Source organism: Amblyomma mixtum, chromosome 4 (genome assembly GCF_055824585.1).
Source record: "Amblyomma mixtum isolate Tamu chromosome 4, ASM5582458v1, whole genome shotgun sequence".
Taxonomy (NCBI): domain Eukaryota; kingdom Metazoa; phylum Arthropoda; class Arachnida; order Ixodida; family Ixodidae; genus Amblyomma; species Amblyomma mixtum.
The window spans coordinates 19,386,429-19,402,506 of NC_143015.1; the positions used below are offsets into that span (position 1 = coordinate 19,386,429).

General features: G+C 43.1%; 1 long non-coding RNA gene across 1 annotated transcript; it reads left to right on the top strand.

Annotated features, from left to right (window-relative positions):
* Positions 1-4,902: 4,902 nt before the first annotated feature.
* LOC149345815 (uncharacterized) lies at positions 4,903-15,876 on the top strand. The gene is made up of 5 exons (XR_016292036.1): positions 4,903-5,130; positions 5,487-5,609; positions 8,707-8,859; positions 12,517-12,637; positions 15,681-15,876. It is a non-coding gene; the product is annotated as an uncharacterized LOC149345815 (long non-coding RNA).
* Positions 15,877-16,078: the final 202 nt, after the last annotated feature.

Below are 16,078 nucleotides of genomic sequence, written 5' to 3' on the forward strand. Positions count from 1 at the left end.
TCACGTCGTGCCTTGGCAAATTGTACGAGAGAATCGTCACCAGGCGAATTCAACAATACCTGGAAGACGAAGAACAGTACCCGCACAGCATGTTCGGCTTCCGGGCGAACCTGTCGACGCAAGACGTCCTGCTGCAGATCAAGACACGAGATCAAGAGATCATAGACACGGCACCTAGAACTGGCGAAAACATTATCAAGGCCCTGGACATCAAAGGGGCCTTCGACAATGTTAGCCACTGTATCGTGCTGGGTCATGCCGGCATATGGCACGTGATGCGCACCGTGTTGCGCGTCAACCGAGAACGGCCTATATATAAGCGTTCACAATAAACCCAGCGGTAGCATTGCCGCTCCCGGATTCGTAGTCGATTGTCAGTCCCTTATCAGCCTGTCTGGGGCTGATACATGGTGCCAGAAGTGGGATACATGGTGGAAGCAGCTACGACGCTTCGTTCGTCCCGGCAAGCATGGAACTACTGAAGCCACCGGAGCATCTTCGTCTCACGGGAAATGCTCAGAAGAACTGGGAGCTTTTCAAGCAAAAGTTCGAACTGTACGTACAAGCAACACAGTCAGCAACGCCACTGACAGAAGCTGCTAAAACCGCCAGGCTCCTGACTGCTGCCGGGGACGACGCACTTGAAGTCTTCAACAACTTTACGTTCGCCGAAGGTGAAAACAAGCAAGACTACAAGACTGTGGCAAAAAAATTTGAAGAGTACTGCGGAGAAAAGCAAAACGAAGTCTACGAAAGATACGTCTTCAGAACAAGGACGCAAGATGAAGGTGAACCAGTGGAGCACTTCATACGAGACCTGCGCAAGCAAGCAAGGTACTGTGACTTCGGACTGCTTTCCGATTCAATGATTCGCAACCAAATCGTGTTTGGTACCTGCAGCAGTAAACTAAAAGAAGAAATGCCGAGAGAGAAGAATTTGACGCTCCAAAAGGCAGAACAAATATGCAAGGCCGCAGAAGTGGCGAGCAAACAAAACGAAGCATGGCAAAGTAACGAGGCAAACGTGGACGCTGCCGAAAAAGGGTATCCACGTCGCAGCCAAGGGCTGAAAAATGCGTTCCAGTGCTCCAAGTGTAACAGAAGACACGAGCCAAGGAAATGCCCCGCCTTTGGCAAAATCTGCCGCGCTTGTGCAGGCAGAAATCATTTCGCGGTTTGCTGCAGAAAGCATGAGGTTGCCGGAGTGCAACACGAAAATGAGGACTTCGAAATACTGGACGTCACCGTATGCGGAATCCAGAAAATGGACTGGATTGTTAATGCCCAAGTTGGAGAACAGCAGGTTGCATTCAAAGTGGACACTGGCTCCCAAGCCAATCTATTACCACTGACTGTGTACAACAGATTCCGAACGAAGCCACGCCTGAGGCCAAGTAATTCCGTCTTGCGGTCCTATAGCGGGAATGCAATCATGCACTGCGGAGTGACAACTCAAGTAGTCACGATCAACGATCGTCGGTGCCTAGCAGACTTCTTCGTTGTGAAGCGGGGCCAGCCCATCTTATAAACACTGCAAAAAAATTCCGTGAATGTTACGTACAAACTCTCCATAACAGAACAAACACTTGCTCTGTTGAATCTAAAATAAAGGGTCCATCCGTAACACATTCGTGAAGGTGGCTGGCCGTATTATGCATTTTCTGAAACGTATGACTCGCCGTAACTGTTGGCCCCCGGACTAGGCACCACATGACGTCCCATTTCCGATCTGTGTGGTTTACTCTTGTTCGACAATGTCCGCAAACTAGCATGGTGAAAATGAGATTAACCCCATGTGCAAAGGTGAAGATCCGAGGGGGGGTGATAATCAAATTAGACCCAAGAGACGCATAATGTTGCTTCAACGTTGAGGGATTGCTACAAATTGTAAGCAACATTAAATAACAAATGACTTACTTTGCTATAACTTTAAAATAAGAACGTTGACTTCATAAAAAAATGTTTTCACTGTTGTTAACCACATGACAGGGTAACAATTAATAAATGCATTTAATAAATCATGTAGAAATGCAGCGTAATGAGGTCAAGAGTTAAAAAAAACATTTAGACACAGACAATGGTTAGACAACTTCTCTAAATTGAAACTGAATACCAGCTGAAAATACATTACAAACATGATGAAAGTGCACAAGGTGAAAGCCGAATTTCCGTCTGCCGTTTGATAAGGAAACGAACCAATGAGAAAGCCAAAAGCATGGGCAAACAGATTTGTGAATGCAGTGCAATGTAGCAGTCACATCTTTGCTACACAACCATCAATCAAAAACGCTAACTCCTTCACGGATAAAAAAAGCACAGGCACAACAAAATATTGCTCATTGCAATGTTCAATTTATTAGGTACCTATAGCCGGCCATTCATGCCTGGTCTTCCTGCGGATAAATGAAACGCTGCAAAAAAGCAGTGAGCAGCCATAATTGCTCTAGTGACAAGGAGGATGTGCACCGTCGGTGCTGCTCTCTCATCCTGAGTAGGAAATAATAGCTGTTTTTTTCTGGAATGTACCCTGGAAGCGTGAATTTCCTATCCACCTTTATTTAGCTTGCACTGACACGACCCATCATGAACTCTGCAGCTTTGACAAACATGCGGGCCAGTCGACAGCTACAGAAGACTGTAGAACCCTGCTAACTTGCAAAAAACCAGTGCTCAGAAAGAAAAATTTGAAAAAAATGAGGAGTTCCTTATACGCACTATGTTTTATATGGTACAAAGAATGCGGCTAAGAAATGGCATGAATATTGTTTTTTTCTGCTCAGTTACAAACTTTCACGCCTGTGCTAACATATTGCTGCACTGTAAATAATGAAACATGCCAGCATTGCACAACATGCTGTAAGACTTACAAAATACACCCCCTGCAAGGCTACCACATGCCTCTTACATGTGGTAATGTTTATATTTACCAAACTATCTAGTCTAAAATGAGACACCAAGCCTCCGACATCTCAAGATGTGTACCTCCCATGCAATTAATGAGAGGGATTGGAGATGCTCCTCCTTGATGGCATTTCATTCGCTAGGTGTGGAAGGACCGGATATGAAGGTGAACAACTGGACACCCACTTTTTAAGCAACGTCACAATGAGCAATGTGCCTTGGCTTTTCTTCCATCCAAAAAGTTTTATGTTCCATGTTTACGTAACTGCTTGCATGTGCTCATTTTGGATTGCTGGGAGGTTCTTTTCTTTGTTAAACTAGCTTTAACTCTGGCCTCAGTCCTCTGCACCTTCTTAATTTTTTGCTAGTGTTCACCTTAAGTCATGTGCAAGCTCACGCAGATCTCTACTTTTCTACGTTTCCAACTGTCACATCTTCTCTGCCTTTGTCATGTCCATCACTGCATCCGACGCCTTCAAGTATGCTGTGTATAATCACCTTAACTAATCTGCCTATTACACATGTATTTTTGTTAGCCACCCACTCCTCTCTCCGGCGCCGATAGGCCCTGACAGTAAATAAATGAATTGTAGTCTTAGCTAAGTCTCAGCAAGCATGCATTATGTTCAGTTTATTTTACCATGTTGACCAGTAAAGAGTGGACAGGAAAAAGCTGCTAAGTGGAGCTTGACATGCCTCTCGCCCCTACAATGGAAAGCAGCAGGCAAGGCATACGTAACCACTAACGACAACGGAACATGCCAAGTGCGAAGTAAATCAGTAATGTTCCTCGCATTTATCACAAGGCATACTCTCTGCTCAGTAATTTATTACCCCCTTAGACATTCTTCAAGGAGTGTATACAATGATGTGCCACCACAATACAATGAGAATCATTAACCCTGTGCCAATACAACAGCAAAAAAATTAAAGCCCAATAAATGCATTGCTTACATGCAACCAAGAGGTAAGAATGGGCCAACCTGGCACATATAATGAAAATAAGCTCAAAATAATAAAGAATGACATTTGAGCAGCCGCTCATTCCCCCACCCCCTCCCACAAAAAAACATGAAAAAGGGTCCTCTTCACACGGCACGTTTGAAAGATGCGGCTGTAATATTTGCGAAAGTTTAACTACGTGTGAAATTCAGATATAAATAACGCTAACGCATGCGGTTGGAAGCGAGGCGCCAGGGCGTGGGCAAACAGTAATCGTCTTCAGGTATCGACTGGTTCCACCTCCTGAGGGCCGCTGCTCGACGAATACCACTCATGGCCACGTTCACATCCAACAAGCTTGTAATAAACATTAGACAGGTGTTTATCATGACGCAGCAGCAGCAGCTCATCAGTGCTATTGGCCAGTCCTGAATTTTTTAGCTTGATAAACGCAATCATCCACCGAAACGCGTGTCGACTGTTCCTCGCCAGATTCTTGCAGTCCCACGAGGGTGAGCAGCTTTTCCGCCGGCTTCAAGTCTCCTCTTTCGTGCAGAGCCACTGGCATTGTAACGCACATTCTGCACGGTCGTTTTACTATGCATCGATGCCGCATGGGTCAGCAAGCGGTTGTACACTCCACTGCGGCGTACGGGCCGCACACATACACACACCGTAACGATAATACAGCGCGCAGGACGCACGCAGTGAACACGGAAGAACAAAAACCGTTCTAAAGCACCTGTTCACTCAACACCACACATACTCCGCGCATGGTTCCGACTGCGGGCTTGGCTAGCGCTTCGACTCGTCACGGCCAAGCTGCATGCACTGCGCTCTTGTGGTAACAACGCTCATGAAACGAAAAGAAAATTTTAATATGTAAAACCATTCAAGTTGTCAGCTAAAAAAGCTACGGTAAAATTAAATACGTCTGATATGTTTTCAAGGTGGTGCGCTTTTGCGGAGTCAGCGACGTAAGCATGGATGCGAATACGCGAATGATGCTATGAATTTCCCGTGCAGCTCTGCTAGCCACCACCGTAGCTCTGCAAATGGCATCGTGCTCGGCTTTTTGCGCGGCGAACTTGCCCGCATGAATTTTACTTCCTCCGTGCACACATGCTTGGTGAGGTGAACGGTGGTCGGTGCGAACAGTTTGAAGTTTAATCGACTGAAAATTGCTCAAGGAAAGTCAGCGGCATTCATTTTTATTGTTTCTGTGCATCGCGAGTGACTGGCGGCAGCCACACGGCATCGTCTCCGGTTTGGTGAACTTGTGAGAAGGTGAGCAATTAATTTTGTTCTCAGATTTTGAAAGCGGTTTTTTGTTTTTATTGTAACCCTGTGTCTCGTCGCATGTTATGTTCACGGTAACATCAGCACAACGTGCATGCGCTTTCTGTCTCTATTTGAAGTAACATTGGTCGATCAGCGTAAACTTTTGGATTCAATTAAGCACAGGCTGTCCATATTGGTAGTGCGTGTCGAATGTGCTTTGAGATCATTCTGCGCTCGAGATGGTCTTCTGATAATTTATTTATTACCAGGTATGGTCTAGAGATTTGGAACCGTTCATTCCACTGCAACAGTGCTGAAAAGCTGTTTTGTGTTCATGCATCTGCTGTCCTTAAACTTTTCAGTAATCATTCGCGTGGTTCCTTTGGATCTGGACAACCGGCTACTGTTGCTAGGGACGCCTCGCAGCAGAGCCCTTGGGGACGCCCAGTGGGTCAGCTGTTTGTCCAGGTGCCAAGTTACCAAAGGTACGATTCCAGACTTTTTTTTCTGTCCATCAACTTCATATTCCTTGCAAAAATTACAGTATGTAATTAGGCACTAAAAAAATTGGTAACTTATACACATTTCAGGACAGTTGAGAGAAATGAAATTAAAATTGGTTTTTGAGGAAAGGAAATGGGGCAGTAACTGTCTCACTTCTCTCGGTGGATTCCTGAACCTAAGGGAAGGAATAAACGAGCGAGTCTAGAGAGAAATGCACATGCAGCATCAGTATTCTCTGTGTAGACTTTTCAAAACCTGGATTCATTCCTTCTAGGACAGTGCCAAGCAGTAGGTGAACTGCACACAATTCTGTTTTCCTCTGGTGCAAAGTAAAGAGTGAAAATTTTATAAGACAAGTCTCTACCCTGTTTCATTCTCACTGCATTTTCTCAAAGCATAGTATGAAATGCTGTATTTCTTATACCCTGGTTTGCTTTACTTTGAGCGGTAGGTATTGGCAATGAACATCAAGGCAACTCCACTCTCATTGCTTGTTGCTGCTTTTAGGTTTCCTCCATGATTTTCTCTTTGCTCAGTCCTGGCCTTAACATATTTTCTTCTGCTGCTTAGCTTCGAACTATTGGCCAGGTTACATGGTTCTGCTACTTCTATGTTCACTGTGAGGTTTGAGAGCTTGTTGTTTTGTTCTTTTTTTATAAGCATCTTTGTCTTCTCGAGGCTGATTGGCAGTCCGGAACAGGGACCACATGCATTGTTTATGTTAAGATGACGACATGATAGCCTAACACATCGTATCGTTGCCATTCGAGCCCCCTGTGTACTTGCTTTGTTGCACTGGGAGCAAAAAAGTTTAGTGGAAGTCGCAATGAGGCGCACTTTTGTTTAGACTAGTGGCAAAGGTTTACTGTTGCGTCGCAGTAAAGTGCTCCCACCTGTTGCGCACGAGTATTTAGATGGCTGTTAAATACTACTATCAAGGATTTAGCCATTGTGATGTCACAGGTCTGTTGTGTAGGATTTCAGATCATTGTCTTGCACTGTCCCTGAAGCCTGTTGTGTGTCAGTCACGCCACTATGCTGTTGTATTTCTGTCCAGTGTAAAAAATATTTTCTGTGATTATGCTAAACGCACAGGTTCATGGGGACGTAAATATTTTGTGTCGCTTCAACCGGGTAATGCTTCAGAATGAACACATGCAAAAACAGATACTGTTAAAAGCCTTGGCTTGTGTAACCCAAGTGTGAGGAGAATACTATTATGGCAGGGATTCTTGCATTGCAACCTTTTAAATTCCTTTTTTGTAAAAATAATGACGTGAGGTTTCATGAGTTACAGCTCTCTTTCATTGCTTGCTCAGAGAAAGCATTGTAAGTAGGCAGTAGTCGCTTTTTTCTATTGTTCAAGTAGCAGCATCAGCATGCCTCATCATTTTTGTCTTGAATGATTGAAGGTGCTTTCAGAGCATTGCCTTCTTTTTTTCTTGTTGTTTATTCATCATGCAATATTGTGTCTATAGATTGCTCTTTAGCATTATTTTGCGTTCTCCCAAGCAAATTTTAGGCGACCAAATTCAGAAGCACCTTGTATTGGCCTTACATGCTCGCTATTAATGCAGAAGTAATTATATGCCGCACTAAACACCAAATCTACATCCTTCAAAGTGGGTCTAGAAGCTTGTCTCCAGACTCTTGCCTTCAAGGAGTTCTTACACGTTTCACATATCTGCTTGGTGTTGGAAGTGACAGCCTCGACTGATAATGATATGCATTAGACACACATTATGCATTTACAGTTAGGACGGAACGAAATGCGAACATACATGTGCAGTACTTTTCTAATTTGCAGCGAGGTATACATTTAGAAAGGGTTCATATATGTGTATTAGGTAGATCTCTTAACCTGAAACAAGAATCAGGCTAGCTGCATACTCAAGCTGAAATCACACAAGTGAAATATTTTGCATTGTTCATAGGCGTTGTTTGCATTTCATTCCAGCCTGATTGTGCACTACTGCCATAGCAGGTACCCTATCTAAATGAGACACTCTCTTGTGGCAAATCATGCGCATATGTTTTAGACACGTGTGTGAAGAAATGTGCAGCTACAAACATTGCATACTTGGTTATTCATAATGCTTTTTTTCTCATGTGCATAGAACAATGCTCAGCTACATTGCTTGCTTTGTTGTTACTACTTCTATTTTTCCGCTAATATTAAACTACATATTAATCTCAAAGACCTGATGTTCAACTGAATGATCCTTCTGTGTACCACTAGGAAGGCAAAAGCATCACGCCTAGGGCTCATTCACCGCCCTTCATCCCTGTTTTGGTTTCAGTCGGTCAGTTATGCTATTAATGAATGTAATCACTTTATAGCACAAGTATATATGAAAATATATTTTGGGCTAAATGAGGTTAACAAGTTATCCACTCTGCACAATGGTATGGTTGGTCTTGTACATCTTTACTTGGGTGTTAATGTTTCTTTTGTGGTTGCTGTCTAAATAACTTTGCCTGCCTATTGTATCATAAGTCCTTTTATGCCTGTCTTCCTTCCTACTGGCTCTCTCCCTTTTCAGTCATTCCTTTTTCCTTTAAACTGGCGATTGGTCACAAGCCTGCTGTGGGAATGGCAGCTGGCACTAGGCCCCTTTTTTTTTCATTGAACCTGCACTGCTAATATTAACACTAATAGTACTGTATCAGTATTTATGTGATACTGCATTTTTTGTTATGCATAATAGTTGGCTAAGCCAATGGTAACAGTGTTGAATATCACAATATATCATGCATATATCTTGCATGCTATATCAGTATCAGTTTATTCACTTTGGATGAAGGTTATACAAACAGGGTGATAAAAGCATCTGGGCCCTTAGCAAGCTGCTAGTTCGGGCCCATGCAATAAGTGCACAAAATAGCGTACCCAGGCGTCAGCATAAGAAAAAAAAGTGTACATTTTATATGAATAGAAGATGTTACAAAAAACTATATCAGTATATTCACTATTACACTACCCTCAATTTCTTTTAGCTTGGCCGTTTGGCTGTAGATATTTTGTGCTACTTTCCTAGTTAGTCCACTCAAACTAAAACTTTGCGTTCTGTGTTGCAGGTAGAATCTACAATGAATGCCGCACTGTGTCTTGTAAGCAGGAGGCGGTGTTAATGGAGCCATGAACTTTTCTTGCGGATGACTGGCGTTGGCCTTATTATGCACTGAACCTCAAGTGTGAAGAGGAAAATGTCGTGTTGGATTTCTGCAGAGGTGAGACATCATGGTGAATCTACCAGTGTGAAAGACGAGACAAGAGACAAGACAGTCGCTGAGTCGCGGCCAAAGTTTATAGAAGTGAATAGGGAATACATGAAGAACCCAAGCAACACCACAAACCACACAATTACAGATAAGCATACATGACAACATGAGTCAATGCCCCTGAACATTCCCCTGATCGAGATAGTCCAACTCATTGCGTGTTAGTGCGATAGACAACACACTTGCACATTAGTCACCGAGTCGTAAGTTGTGTCTAGCCTCAATAATCTACCATTTAATTTTCTCTGAATTTACTGCCAAAATGTGTGCTGCCAAAAGGAAAGGGTAGCAGCCTTCACATCCCTTGCAATATACAGAAAAGTTAGAACCCCTACCCTCTTGTGCTCTTGTAATCTTACATTGATACACCTTCCAGTTTGACCTATATAGACACGACCACAAGATATAGTGTCTGATACCATGTTCATTTTACAAGCTATATATGCATTTCACTCCACATGTGTACTTTTCTCTAGCCACATTCACAGAACTATTCTTAACAATTTTATATATTTTAAACAACTTATTAGGTGCAAAGAAAATTGCTTTTCCATCATACCTTCTGGCCGCATTTTTCTATTTGTGCGACAATTTATGTACGTTCGGTAACACAACCGGTCTTTTGGCATCTCGCTGTCTGGCCCCGGCCTGATTGCGCCGGTCGCCGTGAAAAGCTTTCGGCTTCTTTAACAATTTATTGTATGCTCTTGGAATAACATGGTTAGGAAATCCTGCGTTCATTAACCTAAAATGTGCTCTTGGAAACTAGTCGTCATGCTGTGAAAGCATGACTTCATCAATTCTGAGCCCAGGCTTGACAGTCCAATGCTATCTTTCACTAGCTTGTAATAGCCAACCTGTGTCCAAGTAGCAGCTTAACACTCCTGGGTGAATATTACCAGCACACATGGTGTGTGCAGATCATCAAGGTAAGGTCCAGAAACCGCAGCTCTTTTTGTGGCGACATTTGCTCCAAGGTAAACCTAAGACAAAGGCCTTGCTCCTTAAACAGCTTGAGAATATGTTCACGTCCCAAATTATCAGAACCTTTGCAAAAGACCAGAAAATCATCAACATAGCAAAAGATTTTTTCCCCAGTCTATGCAAGTCCTTGACAATCATTCTATCCACCCTACTTAAAATATCTCTTAGCACAAGGCCCATCTTCGAACCAGATTTTTGAACACATACCACACTACAATACTCTACAACCATGCTCTTAAAATAAGTCCTATTCACTAGCATGCTCTTCAGATAAATTTCAGAAAAGGGTTCTTGCAAAATTTTGTTTGGTTATTTGCAAAAGCATCTGTCTACTTCGAAGCGTGGTTGAGTATCTGAAGAATGGCAATCCAGCGGATTGTCTGGCGGTTAGTGTCGATGTAAAACTATTTTATTCCATCCCGTATGAGGACCTTATGAAAAGCTTGTGAATGTGTATATCGGAGCACAATGATGAGCTTGTGTTTAGGAACAGGTGCGTAATAGTCTTTTTTTTTTTTGGACTTACTACTTTTATTTGAAGAGCATGTTTCTGGAGTATGGCTGTGCGGCATATGTTCAAAAGTCCAGTATATGTATCGATTGAATGCCTCTGTGCTAAGTAATATTCTCTTAAGCAGGGTGGATGGAGTGATTGCCAAGAACTTGCATGGGCTGGGGGAAAATCTTTCACTGCGTCTGATTGCCTGGTCTTTTACAAAAGGTTGCGATAGTGTGGGACCTGTGCATATTGTCAAGTTGTTTAAGGAGCAAGGCCTTTCTTTGTCTTAGGTTTTCCTTAGAGGAAATGTCCCATCAAAAAGAGCTGCGGTTTCTGGGCTTCACCTTGATGTTCTGCACATGCCATGTATGCTGCCGATATTCACCCAGGAGTGTCAAGCAGCTACTTGACTATTGGCCGAACCATTCTACGCTAGTGAAAGATAGCATTGTATCATCTAGGCTAGGCTCGGTAGATGAATTGATGCTTTCACAGCATGACAAGTGGTCTCCAAGAGCAGATTTTAAGGCTTACGAAAGCATTATTCCCCAACCATGCTATTGCAGGAGTGTGTGATAAATTGTTAAAGCTGAGCGTATAAGATTGACCAAGTTGGTCAGACATGCTAAAGGTAAGAATGGCGCAGCATCATGTAACGAGGACAGCAGGAGAGCACACACGCATTAGTGCCAACCTTGTAGCGGATACAGAATCCAAGAGCGTGTGATTGACATTCAGTGTTGGCAGTCAAGGATCGGGCTCATTCAATCTTGAATGTTAAAATCAGTGTTTTCTCATTTTCTTGACTGTCAGTGCTGATTGTCAAGCACGTGCTCTTGGATTCTGTATCCGCTCCAAGGTTGGCACTTGTGTGTGTGCTTGCTGTCCTGCTGTCCTTATTACTTGATCTGCACCATTCTTCTCTTTAGCATGTTAAAGCTAAAACCCCTTCACAGGGAATGGCAGGATACGGCCGGGGCCAGCCTCGAGATGCCAAAAGATCGACTGTGTTACTGTACATACGTAGATTGTCGCACAATTTGAAAAATGTGGTCAGAAGTTATGACGCAGAAATGGTGCTCTTGGCCCCTAATAAGTTGTCTACAATCTGTAAAATTAAGAATAAATTTATGAATTTGGTCCGGGAAAAGCATATGTGCCTTGTAAAATGTATGTGGTGTATTGGATACTGTTATCTTGGGGTTGGGTTTATGTTGGTCAAACTCGAAGGTGTGTGAATGTAAGACTACGGGAGCACAAGAGATATTTGGATATTGGTAGGGGTTCTAACTTATCTTACATCGCAAGGAATGTGAAGGCTGCTAGCCATTCCTTTTGGCAACACTCACTTTGGCAATACATTTGGAGCAGATTAACCGGAAAATTATCGAGGCTAGACACATCTTATGACTCGGTGACAAATCTGTGAGTGTGCTGTCCATCGTGTTAATATGCGACGAGTTGGACTATCTAGATGAGAGGAAAGTTAAGGGCGATCTTTTACTCATGTTGTGGTATAGCTTATCTGTAACTGTGTGGTTTGTGGTGTTGTTTGGCTTTTCTATGTACTCCCTGTTTACTTCAATAAACTTCAGTTGCGAGTCAGCGCCTGCTTTGTCTCCTTTCTTGTCATTGTCTCGTGCTGGTAGGTTCACGTACTTGCAGAGTAGATTCACTGAATTGTATACTTGCAGAGGCTTGTGAAGAAAAACCAGAGGAATTTTCTTTCCTTTGTCTGGAATGGAAGTTAAAATTTTTTTTTCGCATAGCTAGATGTTTGCAGCATGAAATTCCATTCTGGAAGGGTAAACCCACTAAAATTACATTTTGTGTGCAAGGGTACTGATGCTTGCATGAAACTGAAAACATTCGTCCAGGCTATCTGGCTAGCTTCCTTCTTCCTTGTGCGCAGATTTTTTTAAACAATACTTTGTCAGATTTATTTTGACCAGAATTTCTAACATGTTAATTACACCACATTTTGTGATCATATACAACAAAATTAAAAACATGATGGTCACTGGTGTATGGTATAGTCTGGGGTAGAATGATGCGAAGTACCTAGTATATAGTAAAATTTAATATTACTAGTCTAACACAAACAAAATTGCTCTTTTTTTTAGTGGAAAATTTTGCCACCAGAGTCGGAGCGGCATGGCATGATGAAGACTTGGACAGTATGCATTCCAAAGTACCTGTATTCATCTCGGCACGAGAACTTGCGCACAGTGCTTCAAACAGTTGGTGAGTGCCTTGGTGCTGTGCTTCTGCTTAAATGGATAGGTAGATATTTTGTTTTAAATGTGCCTGAACAGCCAATTGGCCGAAGCGAGTGCACACTAAGTCAATACAAATACCATGACGTGAACAGACATAATACAGAAATATGGTCACAAATACGATGATAATAATAGTAAAGAAAAACAAGCATTATGAAATAAACAATGAAAACAGCAAATTAGGCAAATGTTTCTGTGTCATAAAAAGTTGAATTGTATTATTTGCAAATAAGTCATTGGTGAAATGGCATGCATGTCAGGATAAAATCTATCATAGTATTTGGTGGTTTTTCCCTGAGGCACACGAAATCGCAGTGACATCAATAACTGCTCAGTCAATAGAGCCAAGCACAACTTTATGTAGAAAATGCATGTCACGCGTGAGTCACCTGTCATAAAGAGTAGACATACCAAGGTCTACTAGAAGAAAGTCGGTAGTCTTAGAAACGACAGCGCTCAATATATCTATCACAAAGGATGCATACAATCTTCCGCTGAACATTTTCGATTTCATTGCCAGAGGTAACAGAGGCACTATTCCAAGCTACTGGGCCGCCGCGGTGGCTCAGCGGTTATGGTGCTCGGCTGCTGACCCGAAAGACGCGGGTTCGATCCCGGCCGCGGCGGCTGGAATTTCTTTGGAGGAGAAATTCTAGAGGCCCGTGTACTGTGCGATGTCAGTGCACGTTAAAGAACCCCAGGTGGTCGAAATTTCCGGAGCCCTCCACTACGGCGTCTCTCATATATCCTCAGTCGCTTTGGGACGTTAAACCCCATAAACCAACCATAAACCAAACCATTCCAAGCTACTGATGCAAACTCAGGACCTGGCATCACGAGAGCACAGCAGCCAAATTATGTTTTTAATCTGAATAAGAGTGTGTATCTGAAAGTTTGAGCAAAAATTGAGTAGCATTTAGATATTCTTGCACGAAATACCACTGTTAAAATTGGTTATAAATGATTTGTCTCACATGTACGCTTATGTGCTGAATATAGTAAGCATGGCTTGCGACCTGAGTGCCTCCAATATACGAAAACCCAGTGTAGCACATTCAGGCTTCATGGAGTGGAGAATGAAGGCAGTAATAAATTTAAGCACAGAAAACACAGGACCAGGAAGCTGACCGAACACACTGACACTCGGTGCATGAAGGGCATATGGAGTTGCCTGTCATGTCGTGCAAGATGGAGGTCGCACAGTAAGATGTTAAACATGAGTCGATGCAGATACCTGCTGTCATTACGTAGTACTCACTGCAGAACTCAGCAAGCAAAAAGCAAAGGTAACAGCTGAGCATGGCCAGACTCTTGTGCTTTCCTCCGCAAGCAATCTGGAAGCGCAACTCTTCGAAGTCTTTTATGCTTTCGCTCGACATATACATCATCACTGCATGCGTCGAGGAAAAGTACATACCCTTGATCTCAAGTGACAAGAGTACTCACAGGGCCCAGTAACAGCTCACTTAGGTGTTCTGATGCATCTACAGGGCACCTCATGAGAGATTCTTAGGCTTCAGAGCACTCAATCTACAGGGCGCTTCATGAGAAATTCTTAGGCTTCAGAACACTCAGCCCTTGCAGAAATTCTTTCAAAGTTTGTTGCCACATGGAACTCTTCGTAATAATGACCCTAAAAGCGAGCCTTCCTTTAGTGTAACAAAAAAAAGGCCTAGGACATGGGTCTTTTTTGCTCCTTCCATTAGAACCAAAATGTTTGCGAGCGAGATCTTTCACAGATTTGGAATGATTTCGCGAAATGTCAAAGAGAAGACAAGCTGTGCGAAGCAATACCAGCAACAGCCCTGCCGCGGTGGCTCAGTGGTTACGGCGCTCGGCTGTTGACCCGAAAGACGCGGGTTCGATCCTGGCCGCGGCGGCCAAATTTCGATGGAGGAGAAATTCTAGAGGCCCGTGTGCTGTGTGATGTGAGTGCACGTTAAAAAACCCCAGGTGGTCGAAATTTCCGGAGCCCTTCAACACGGCATCCCTCATAGCCCGAGTTGCTTTGGGACGTTAAACCCTAATAACCAAACCAAACCAAGCAATACCAGTTACAAACACATCACAGCTGTTGAAGAAGCTGAAAGATTCATGCCTTCATCCTTTTTCTACATCAGACACATGACGACACTTTGTCTTCCTGGGCCATCATTTTAAAAAGGTTAACATAGCAGCAGCCTTCGGTTAAATTTCTGCAAAGAGCCCTTTGTGGAAACTTAAAGCATCTGTTCCTTGTGAGGCACACTGCAGAGATATTTGAATACCTTAGTGAGCTGCAACCAGCACCTGTGACTGCATTTTCACTGACATCAGAGATTAGTACATTTTCTTGCAGATACTGAGATAATGGAAACTATGACTGAAAGCATAAGGTTTCGGGGAAGTATGCTTCCTGATTGCTTGTGGGCAAGGGCTGGGTAACCACCAATCCAATGGGTACAAGCTTTCTCCTCACCTGGTGCTCGTCTTCTTTAGGGTGAAATGCCTGCCAAATGGTTCATTGCCCCACCTTGAGATGAAGAAAATACCTTGTGCCATGGTGCTCTTTGTCCTCAGATTCCCTCGCGCCATCAAAAATCACAATCATCATCATGCTTGTGGGCAAGTGTCTGGCCTTTTTCAGGTGTTACCAATGTTCCTTGCTCGCTAAGTTGTGCATTGAGTACTATGTAATGAAAAGCATCTGCATTGAATTGTATTTGGCACCCATCCTTAGCTACTTTCTATTTGCACAAAATTGTTGACAACCGTAAAGACTTTCATGCACACAGTGGTGTCCGAGTAAGCGCATTTTGTCTGCTTCTTCCTGGCCCTGTGGTTTTGGCTATTTACTGTTATGAGAAATGAATTTTAGGCAATGAATCACGTTGGTTTGGTTCTCAGTAAATGGCTTTTGCAAGCTTCTACGAAAGCCGATTGTTCAATAGCAAATGGTTCAAATGTATTTGTGAAATTTATAATAGGTGTTGTGTGGCTACTAAATGAGGATTTTTTTATCTTTTCAGATGAATCCGACAGCAATGTTTAGAGGTACAATGTGTGCAATTTGTCATGAAAATAAAACGTATGTACTTGTACTCAACCAAACACTTGCCACTCTTTCATTCTAAGTTGCATTCTTTGTACGTGTGCAATACATAATATGCATGAAAGTCTTGTACATAATACTTATTTCCTCGGCCTCTGGACTGCTATATCTGCAGTGAACATTCTGGGCAGAAGCTATACAGAGATGCATGTGCATGTACTACTGAAAGTAATATCGAGAGCAAAAATAACAGACCCCTGCCAGCGCATGCTGATCTGTGCCAAACTGCATGCAAACGCCGCTTGACGAAGCACTCCAGATGCCGAGACGAGCGCAGTGGCATGCAATGCATTGCGCTCCTCGAGATGGGCGCAC